The 10,438-nt window shown below is 36.2% G+C and overlaps 1 long non-coding RNA gene across 1 annotated transcript; it reads left to right on the forward strand.

The window, feature by feature from the left end:
- Nucleotides 1–1,572: 1,572 nt before the first annotated feature.
- On the forward strand, nucleotides 1,573–9,907 carry LOC136830140 (uncharacterized). The gene is made up of 4 exons (XR_010850558.1): nucleotides 1,573–1,748; nucleotides 6,284–6,442; nucleotides 7,930–8,012; nucleotides 9,768–9,907. It is a non-coding gene; the product is annotated as an uncharacterized lncRNA (long non-coding RNA).
- Nucleotides 9,908–10,438: the final 531 nt, after the last annotated feature.

Below are 10,438 nucleotides of genomic sequence, written 5' to 3' on the forward strand. Positions count from 1 at the left end.
ATGCAACGCATTTCGAAAGCAAAGAGAGAGAGACGCACACAGAGAGAGAAAGTGTGAGAGTGACACGAGAAAGCGTTGTTGGAAAATGTATATATATATAAAAAAAATCAAGAGGCAACTCTTTGTTTTCCAAATCAACTTTTTGTATCTTTTTTTTTCAAATTCTACACATCGCCGTGAGAAAGAAAGCTTTTGGGGAATATTATGAACAATTTAATTTTCTTGGAAGCTGTCATATTTAATTACTTTTTTTCTTTGTCTTTCGAACTTGGAAACCCGCCCCCCCCAAAAAAAAAAAAACTGTTCCCCCTCTATAAGGATAATAAATCTGCTGATAGTTAAGCTGGTTTTATTTTTTAATTTTCTTTTTTGTGAATTAATTATTTCACTAAAATTACCTTTTTGTCTTCAAAGACAAAATGATTGATTTCTCTAGTGCCGTCAGTGCGCCTCAAGTGGTGCACTGTAATCATTACTCAAGGTTCTTTGCAACGTGCACAGTTCTGCAGTATACCATTTATCAATAGAGAAACAAAAGCAATACATTTAATGTTGCTTGCAGTGCAAAAATTGCTGAGGTACCAAGACTGTTTATCTTGTGATTTTTCATGTATTCCTTATTTAATGTTAATTTATCGTAGCTGTGTCCTTTAGCCCTTTATTTTATTTATTTATTTATTTTATTTATTTAGATATATGTGTATTTTTTTGCTTCAAAACTGGAAAATGTCAAGGTCAGTTTAAAGACCTATTATATGAAGACTAGAAGTAATAATAATGATGATGATAATAATTTTTATTTATTTTTGTCAATGTTCAGTGCAACGTTCTATGCATAAGTAAACAGCCATTAGATATCTCATGCTACTTTTATATAATATTTAAAAAAATATATATATATATTTATATATATATATATATATATATATATATTTTTTTTTTTTTTTTTTTTAAACATCCTCAGTATCTGGAGCTTCCAAAATATGTAGTAACCTGCTTTCACAGGTCGAAAATGTATTCATGTACTGTAATTAAAAAAATAATAATAGTAATTACTGTAAGGTGGTAGAGTGATTACAGGCATAAATTACAGTATCGAAGGTATACAGCGGTTAGAATGTTTTCATGCCCTGTAATTACAAAAACAAAATAATTACTGTAATGCGGTAGAGTGATTACAGGCATAAATTACAGTATTCAAGGTACAGCGTTGAGGTCTGACTGCTGTTTGCCATTTCGAGAAAATATTAATTTTGATTTTAGGTTTTATATTTTTTCCTCTAATATATATATATATATATATATATATATATATATATATATATATATATATATATATATATATATAATTTTATATATTACATTCTTTAAAACGCTTCCAGTAACGATAGCAAGAACAAACTAACAAATCTTTCTTGTCAACTAGAGAATTACCGAAGTTTCAGCTCGTCTCAGCCAATCAGAGAAGTCGAAACAATATGCTTCGCAGTAGGGTGAGTGTGGAAGTCTCTGATTGGCCAGTTGGAAGAAAACAACCTTCCAGGGACGAGGCTTTGGTAGTACCAGTCTACCAGACTCCAGTTCTTGGAAAGCTGTGCTGGTGGTGGTGTTAGCTGGAATCGGGAGGTTCCAGACCAGAATCTGGAATTGAAGACGGTTGGAGATTGAAGTGACCGAGATGGTGGATTACAATACTGAATGACTCAAACCGCAGGATTTTATGGCAGTGGTCATGGGATTAATGTGACGTAAGTACTTGTGTGCGTAAATCGCAGGATTTTCTTAGTGTTCGTGGGATTAATGTTTTGTATTTGTGTAATCACGGGATTTTTATAGCAGTGGTCATGGGATTAATGTGATGTATGTGTAATCACGGAATTTTTATAGTAGTGGTCATGAGATTAATGTGACGTAAGTACAGTATTTGTATGCGTAAATTGCTGGATTTTCTTAGTGTTCATGGGATTAATGTGAGGTATTTGTGTGCGTAAATCCCAGGATTTTCTTAGCAGTGGCCATGGGATTAATGTGATATATGTTCGTAAATCCCATGATTTTTTTAGCAGTGGTCATGGGGTTAATGTGATATAAGTATTTGTGTGCGTAAATCGCTGGATTTTCTTAGAATTGGTCATGGGATTAATATGATGTATTTGTGTGTAATCACAGGATTTTAATAGCAGTGGTCATGGGATTGTGATATAAGTATTTATGTTCATAAATAACTGATTTTCATGGTAGTGGTCATAGGATTGTTATGTATTTGTGTGTTGTAATGACAGCATTTTCTTAGCATTGGTCATGGGATTAATATGATGTATATATGTGTTCGTAAATCCCGGGATTATCTTAGCAGTGGTCATGGGATTAATATGATGTATGTGTGCGTAAATCCCAGGATTTTCTTAGCAGTGGTCATGGGATTGATATTATGCATTTGTGTCCGTAAATCCCAGTTTTTCTTAGCAGTGGGCATGGGATTAATGTGATATAAGTATGTGTTCGGAAATCCCGGGATTTTCTTAGCAGTGGTCATGGGATTATGATGTTTTTGTGTGCGTAAATCCCAGGATTTTCTTAGCAGTGGTCTTGGGATTAATGTGTCGTAAGTAACTGTGTATTTTTAATCTTCTGAGTGATCGGTCTTAAGCTTACGGATGTGCTTAATGACCTATTGATTGATTGATTGGTTTCTGGTTGAAGGTGAATCAGTACATTTATTTCATGATTACTGTATGAGTGTCTTGGCAAATTTAGGGTCCACCAAATCCCTTATTTTTATTTTTGCAATTTTAAGTCACTTGTTCGTGATTGTAACTACAATCAAGTGATCTGTCAGTCAGTATTTGCGTAGAACAGGCCAGGGAAGGTGATTTGAGCAAAATATTGCTTATTAATTCAATATTTTGACTGAACAGTATAGAAAAATGGTAATATTGGTACTAAACGTATTAATTCAATATTTTGACTGAACAGTATAGAAAATGGTATATATAGAAAGGGTCTGGTACTAAACATGGCGTCCCGTTGAGCTTCTCCTGGTCTTAGACAAAGAGATTTTTAGACGGGGTTGGTGTAGGATCGTCATTGAACAGTCCTAAGTTGAAAGCAATTAATGTCTTCCCTGATCGTAGACAAAGGGATTTTTAGACGGGGTTGGTGTAGGATCGTCACTGAACTCTTGAAGGCTTCTCTTGATCGTAGACAAAGGGATTTTTAGACAAGGGTTGGCGTAGGATCGTCACTGAACTTTGAAGGCTTCTCCTGATCGTAGACAAAGGGATATTTAGACAGTATAGGTTGCCAGATTTGTTCAATATGGGCATATGCATCTACTTGTCGCTCACACTTTTTTTTTTGTCATTGAATCGTATGACCATTTTGTCATCTTAATCCAGTTAAAATTTAGCGTAGGCCTAACCTGTCAGATAGAAGTTGCGCCCACTTAAGTTGGTTTAGTACCCAATTAAAACATAAGTGGACACGTCTGCCCAAAAATGGAAGACTGCAGTATCTGCAAAAATACAAAACTGAGAAAAATGGTAGATAGTACAGTTTTCCATTTGCCTTACTGCAAATGGGGTCCCCTAAATACTCGTGAAAAGCATTGAAGAATCATTCTGAAACTGCAGTAACTTGTGCATTAAGTGTTTCACGAGAGCCCAATAGGTGGCATGCCTCAATTTCGAAAAATTTGCCGATGCTGCAGTTTTCCAATTTAGGACAGACTTGTCTTGAAATTCTTCGCACGTTTGAAAATACGAGCAAAAACTCTTGTTTACCGAAGACGGAACGCTTCAAAAGTTTTCTTGCTTATTTAAACTCCTTTTAAGAGTCATGTTAAGTGCACCAACATTGACACAGACTCCTAGTGAAAACAGGTTGTTTATTCGGGAAAAAATAAACGAGAAAGGTTGTTTGAAAGAGCAGCCAACACTAACATCTGGAGGTGGACAGACACTGCTAGTACTATGGTTGGTTGGTAGCTTTCTTACTCGAGCCTGTACCTCGATTCAAGTTTTTACGATTTTTATTTATTTTTATTATATTAATATCCAGTGGGTGGGGGTTGAAACTATCGCTCACAAGTGCAATGTTCAAGAATGCCTATATAGATACTTATTAGAAGTTATGACGATTATAAAGCATAGTATTAGGCCTACATAAACACTTATTAGATATTACGCCGATTATATAAATCTTAATATTAGGCCTGTAAGGACTCTTATTAGAAGTTATGCCGATTATAAAGCATAGTATTAGGCCTACATAAACACTTATTAGATATTACGCCGATTATAAATCTTAATATTAGGCCTGTAAGGACTCTTATTAGAAGTTATGCCGATTATAAAGCATAGTATTAGGCCTATATAAACATTATTTATGCCGATTATAAAGCATAATATTATAAAGCCTATATAGACACTTATTTGAAGTTATGACGATTATAAAGCATAATATTAGGCCGATATAGACACTAGGTAGGTGGAGGACAAAAAACATTAATTAAGCCGTTTTAATGTGGTCCAGGGGTGAGGCTTCGGTTCCCCTCCCCGTGTACACTAGGGGTGTTGCTCGTTGTGCCCTACACAATCCTCCATTCGTAACAGAGAGGGAGAATTCGAGAGGTAATGAGGGAGGAACTTAAGGAGATTGATGGCAGAAGCCATCAAAGGTGTAAGGAAGACTGATCGCTCCGGCGAAGTAAATTGCTGAGGCAAGCATAAATCTATCAATTTGAGCTCGCTGGGATTTTCCGCCTCTCTCTCTCTCTCTCTCTCTCTCTCTCTCTCTCTCTCTCTCTCGGATCGTAAGGTGGTTTGATAAATCCCTGTGCGTAGAGGCTTATAAGAATGGTGCTATTGCAAAATGATTGATAGATCTCTCTCTCTCTCAGGTCGTAAGAGTGTCATTAGATCCCTTTGTGCATGAGCTCTCTCTCTCTCTCTCTCTCTCTCTCTCTCTCTCTCTCTCTCTCTCTCTCTCTGGGTCGTAAGGCTGTTTGATAAATCCCTGTGTGTAGAGGCTTGTTATAAGTATGGTGCTATTGCAAAATGATTCTCTCTCTCTCTCTCTCTCTCTCTCTCTCTCTCTCTAAAAGTGTTCATAGCTTTCTTTCTCTCTCAAAAGTCGGAAAAGTACTGAAAACCCTCTCTTTCTCTCTCTCTCGGGTCGTATGTTCATAAATCCCCTTGTGCACTGACGTGCTAGAAATGATGCAATTGCAAATTCATTGATAGCTTTCCTTCATTTTGGCGTCACATGTTCTCTTGGTGACATTTTGGACAGTCCGGTTTATATAATAAAGGGTTTTTTTATATAAAAATAGATTTATTATTACTGTACTATGTAGAAACAAGAAAATGTTTATTAGTATTTTCTATTTTAGATTAGTATTTTAAATTTAAAATGACGAGCGAAATTGATATTTCCTAGTTCATAAATGAGTAACGAGCTGGTTTTAAGGGAATAATATTACGTCAGTACGAGCTGGTCACCTTCAAAACGAGCCCACGAGGAACCCGCTCGCAACAAACCGTGGGTGTCGGAGACGAATCAAGTCAGTTTTCTATTTCGTAAACAATGTAATATTGCTTTGCTTACCGAGTGGAACTTCGCTGCCTCCGGGCAATAATATATCTCGGCGGCCAGAAGTTACTCAAGCCCTTCGGAAGTCTAAAACATGCAATTAGACCTTACGGCACAATAGCATAAGGGCGGAAACGTCCGCTCCGAGTGACCACACTGAAAGGGCCCGCTCGATTTTAGCGAGTATCCAATTCCCGCCGGACCAATAATTGCTCTGCAGTGGTTTGACTTCGCCAAAATTAAAACCTGTGAATGAGAGAGATGATGTTGGGGGAGACACTTGAGCACCATTCAGCATTGCCATTTTTCGTTTATGTTATGCTTGGTTTTCCAGGCGTTTTTTGCCATTTTTCGTTTGTTAGTTAAGTCTTGGTTTTCCAGGCGTTTATTCCAGCTGATTCAAACCTGGAATGGTATTTTGCCTTGCTGGATCCACTTTACTTGTTCCAGGGACTTTTATACAGTTCCAGGTTTGAGTAGTAAGGCAGTAGTAAGTTTTGTAAAATACCCCACATACGCCCACACCCACCCCGCCCACACCTCACACACAACCCACACCTCACACACAACCCTACCCAAAAGTAAACTGAAAATGTTTTTCAACACTGGTGCATCCCATTGACTAGCTGAAAGGTATACTTGATCGCAGTATTTAAGATTCCTTGAAACTCATAATCTTTCAACTTTTCAGAAAACCCATTTTGAGCTGATGTATTTGTCAAGAGACGAGTGTGTGTGTCTACCACTGTTGACTACTTAATTTTTAAAGGTTATACCTAACAATATATTCTACAAAGGATGGATCTACCAATGCACCGTGTGTTTTGGACTGTCAAAAGCCAGTGTTATGGTATGTAAAATTTCATTTTGTCATGATTGAGGTATATAGCCATTGATGTATCTACTAAGTCCCTACAAGTTAAATTCATCACCATTTTTTTAGTTATGCCATATTTAGAAAGGAGTGTTGTTTTCAAGTATGGAAGAGTGCTATCCTTTTTGGATGTACAAAGTGAATAATTTAAACTGTATTATACAGATACAATGCTGCCCGAAAATGGAAGGCTGCAGTACCTGCAAAAATATAAAACTGAGAAAAATGGTAGATACTACAGTTTTCCCTTGCCTTACTACCAATTTTGCAGATACTGCAAATGGGACCCGCTAAATACTCGTGTAAAGCGTTGAAGAATCATTCTGAAACAACAGTAACTTATTAATGTTTCACGATCCCAATGGGTGGCATACCTCAATTTCGAAAATTTTGCAGATACTGCTGTTTTCCATTTTAGGGCAGAATGGTGCCATGTGGTTGTCAAAAAACCTTGATAGTTACAGATCATTGGTCTTATCATGAATAAGTTAAAACCAGGTGTGTATTTATCCTTCTCTCTGTAAAGGGCCTTCTGGGGACAGTGTGATAGGTCCATTAGCCATGTGACTGAGTATCTTTAGTGAACTAAAAGATTTTACTAAAATACAGGAAGCTGCATTACAGAAACTTTTCTAGATTTTTTGTAGTTGCGCTGGCATATGCCAGGTGATTCAATAACAACTGGTCGTGTCAGACATATGAGTATGATTATTTTAAAGTAAGGACTGCTGTACGTTATTTGATGTAATTAAAATCTTTGTGCTTATTCTAGAGAAATTATCTGGGGGATTTAAGATGATGACGCCCATTTCAAAGCAGTGATTTGTTTAGGTACAGTAAGAGTAGATTTCAAAGTGTTTACAGAACTTAGTGTGTAACACACATCTGTGATTAGTCACGTCCAAAATCATGAACCTCGTTATTACACTTATTAAACATAGGTTATGTTTACTTAATATCCGCAGCCTCTTATGAATTTATCTGGTTAAATCACTTTATTTAAAATTCTATACAAATGCAAATTTTATGTAGCTCTATCTAACATCATAGAGGGTTATGGGTAATTTTTTTTTTGTGCGGTAATGTTGATTAAATTACATTATCTAAGTCTATGAAATAAAACTATGTATGTATTCAATAAAACAGGCTTTCCACCAGCGGTTATATGGGCTTATATTAAAGTTCAGTAATCTAGTTTTGGTATATGTCTGCAATATTCCCCACCTTGCTGAAGTTTGGTAGAAGTACTTTGTCTTGCAAGTAACTCATGATATGCTTTAGAACTTTGCTGTTATTTAAGAGGCCAGATGCTGAGAACCCCTCCTCCTCTCTCTCTCTCTCTCTCTCTCTCTCTCTCTCTCTCTCTCTCTCTCTCTCTCTCTCTCAAAAATAAGGTTACATGTTGAATGACTAATTCTAGGTATGCCCATAATATAAATGTCTAACTTCTCGTACATTTCCAGGCAGACGATCTGACCTGAGAGAGAGTTTTCTTTCAAGTTCCGTCCTTCGACAAGAACTTTCGAAGCAGCCACGTCGATTACAAGTAAGAGGTGGAGTTTTCTACCGTAGATACTGATGTTGGGAGTTGAATGTAGTCCTAATGTAGCTTAATGCTTCCTTAAGTTTAGCTTCAAGATGAGACACAGAAATGGAAGTTTGTAAAAGCAGAGGATAATTAGCTTGATTTACAGTCCTAATTCAGTAGTAAATTGGCGTAAATATTGTTTAACTTCAAGATGAGACAGAAAATTCGAATTTTGTAAAAGCACAGAGGGTACGTTAGTTTGATTTACAAGCCTAGTTCAGTAGTAAAATGGCTTGAATATTCTGTTTAGCTTCAAGGTGAGACAGAGAATCCGATGTCTGTAAAATCAGAGGGTACGTTAGCTTGATTTACAATCCTTTTACAGTGGTAAAATGGCGTAAATATTATATTAACTTCAAGATGAGACAGAAATTTCTAATTTTGTAAAAGCAGAAGATACGTTAGCATGATTTTACAATCCTAATTCAGTAGTAAAATGGCTTAAATATTCTGTTTAGCTTCAAGGTATGACAGAAAAATCGAATTTTGTAAAAGCAAAGGTTACATTAGTTTGATTTTCAATCCTTTTACAGTAGTAAAATGGCTTAAATATTCTGTTTAGCTTCAAGATGAGACAGAAAAATCGAAGTTTGTAAAAGCAGAGGGTACGTTAGCTTAATTTACAACCCTTTGACAGTAGTAAAATGGCTTAAATATTCAGTTTAGCTTCGAGATGAGACAAAATTCGAACTTTTGTAAAAGCACAGAGGGTACATTTAGCTTAAATATTATGTGAATAGGTGTGCCAGCAGTCACTTTCTTACTTAGCTTAAATATTATGTGAAGTAGTGTGCCAGCAGTCACTTTCTTACTTAAATATTATGTGAAGTAGTGTGCCAGCAGTCACTTTCTTACTTAGCTTAAATATTATGTGAATAGGTGTGCCAGCAGTCACTTTCTTACTTAGCTTAAATATTATGTGAATAGGTGTGCCAGCAGTCACTTTCTTACTTAGCTTAAATATTATGTGAAATAGTGTGCCAGCAGTCACTTTCTTACATATGGCGTTCTTTTAAACACTGAGAAAGCCTACCCTGCTTATGTTAGTGAGTTTAAAGTCAAAATCTGTTGGAATGTGAAGTTATAGGAATATGTAGAAATATCTATTCAACTCACTGGTGAACTGTTATAGGAATATATAGAAATATCAATTCAACTCGCTAGTGAACTGAAAAGTACGAAGGTTAGAACGGCATTGGTAATGTCTATGTAGTTTACAGTAGCTTACTGCTTTTGTTTCCTCGTAAGTAATAATTATTTGATCTCGTAAGTAATAATTATTTGATCTTGAAACAAACTTTATGCTTGGTTCTTGTAGTGGGTCACCCTGCTTTTGTTTCAGATTTACTTAAACCTTAGTCTCTCTAATTGTTGCATTCTTGAAAAGTACTCTTAAAAAAGATTTCATTTTGCACAGAATTGTAATCATATGAACCAATAATTTTATTTAAGCCAGGCTGTCAATGGCTAAAGTTTCTATTCGTTGTTTTGCTCCTTTACGTAACTAATTTATTCATTTTGTACAAAGTTACTTTAACATTATAAAGTAATTCAAGGTTCCTAGTGTAAAAACCTGTGAATAGCTTAAAAGGATTTAATGAACACTTGTATAATTGATTTACAACCTTGAGCACATGACAGGAGTTAAGTTTATAACCTATGGTTTTATGTGCCCTTCGGTATACAGATAAATAATGAGAATCTCATTTTCAGAAGCAGGAAGTCGTGGACCGGATCGTGTGCAGTGATATCCTGAAGCAGGTTTCACCTGGGAAGCCAGGAAGTCGTGGATAAGAGAACAGCAGCAATTCTGGAGCCTCCTTTCACCGGGCTCCAGTCAACTGAACCAGGTTTCACCGAGGAGGCGGGTTGAGTACAGCAAGATCCTGAAGTAGGATTCATCCGGGAAGCAGGAGATGGCTGGAATAAAAGAAATGAATCTTTTGAAAAAGTATATATATATTATATAGCAGTGTACTGTATATACAGATTTATATATTAAGGTCTCTGATAGCAACTGCAGAAAGGAGATGCTATAGAGGAATAAATTAAGCTCAAAAGAAAAAATACTATATAAACATAAACAGTAATACTCGTTTCAGTGTTCCTAAACTCGCCGTTTTGGGTACCTTCACAACAACCAATAAAAAAATAAATTACATTAAGAAACTTGAGGCGTCCAGAAATATTCATTCATCAAATTGTGCCCTAGATTATTACCGGCTGCTAGTTATGTATTTCTTCGTCGCTCCACCTCTTCAGGATAAAGGCACTTTTGTCCTCTCATTTTCTCATATCTTCTCCTTTCGGGGTGGTCTTCTCTCACGTTAGGCAGGCTGTGCGTGTCACCTGTGATTTCTCACCTTTAGGTGTTCACGTATATT

The sequence above is a fragment of the Macrobrachium rosenbergii genome, chromosome 46 (genome assembly GCF_040412425.1).
Source record: "Macrobrachium rosenbergii isolate ZJJX-2024 chromosome 46, ASM4041242v1, whole genome shotgun sequence".
NCBI classification, from domain to species: Eukaryota; Metazoa; Arthropoda; class Malacostraca; order Decapoda; family Palaemonidae; genus Macrobrachium; species Macrobrachium rosenbergii.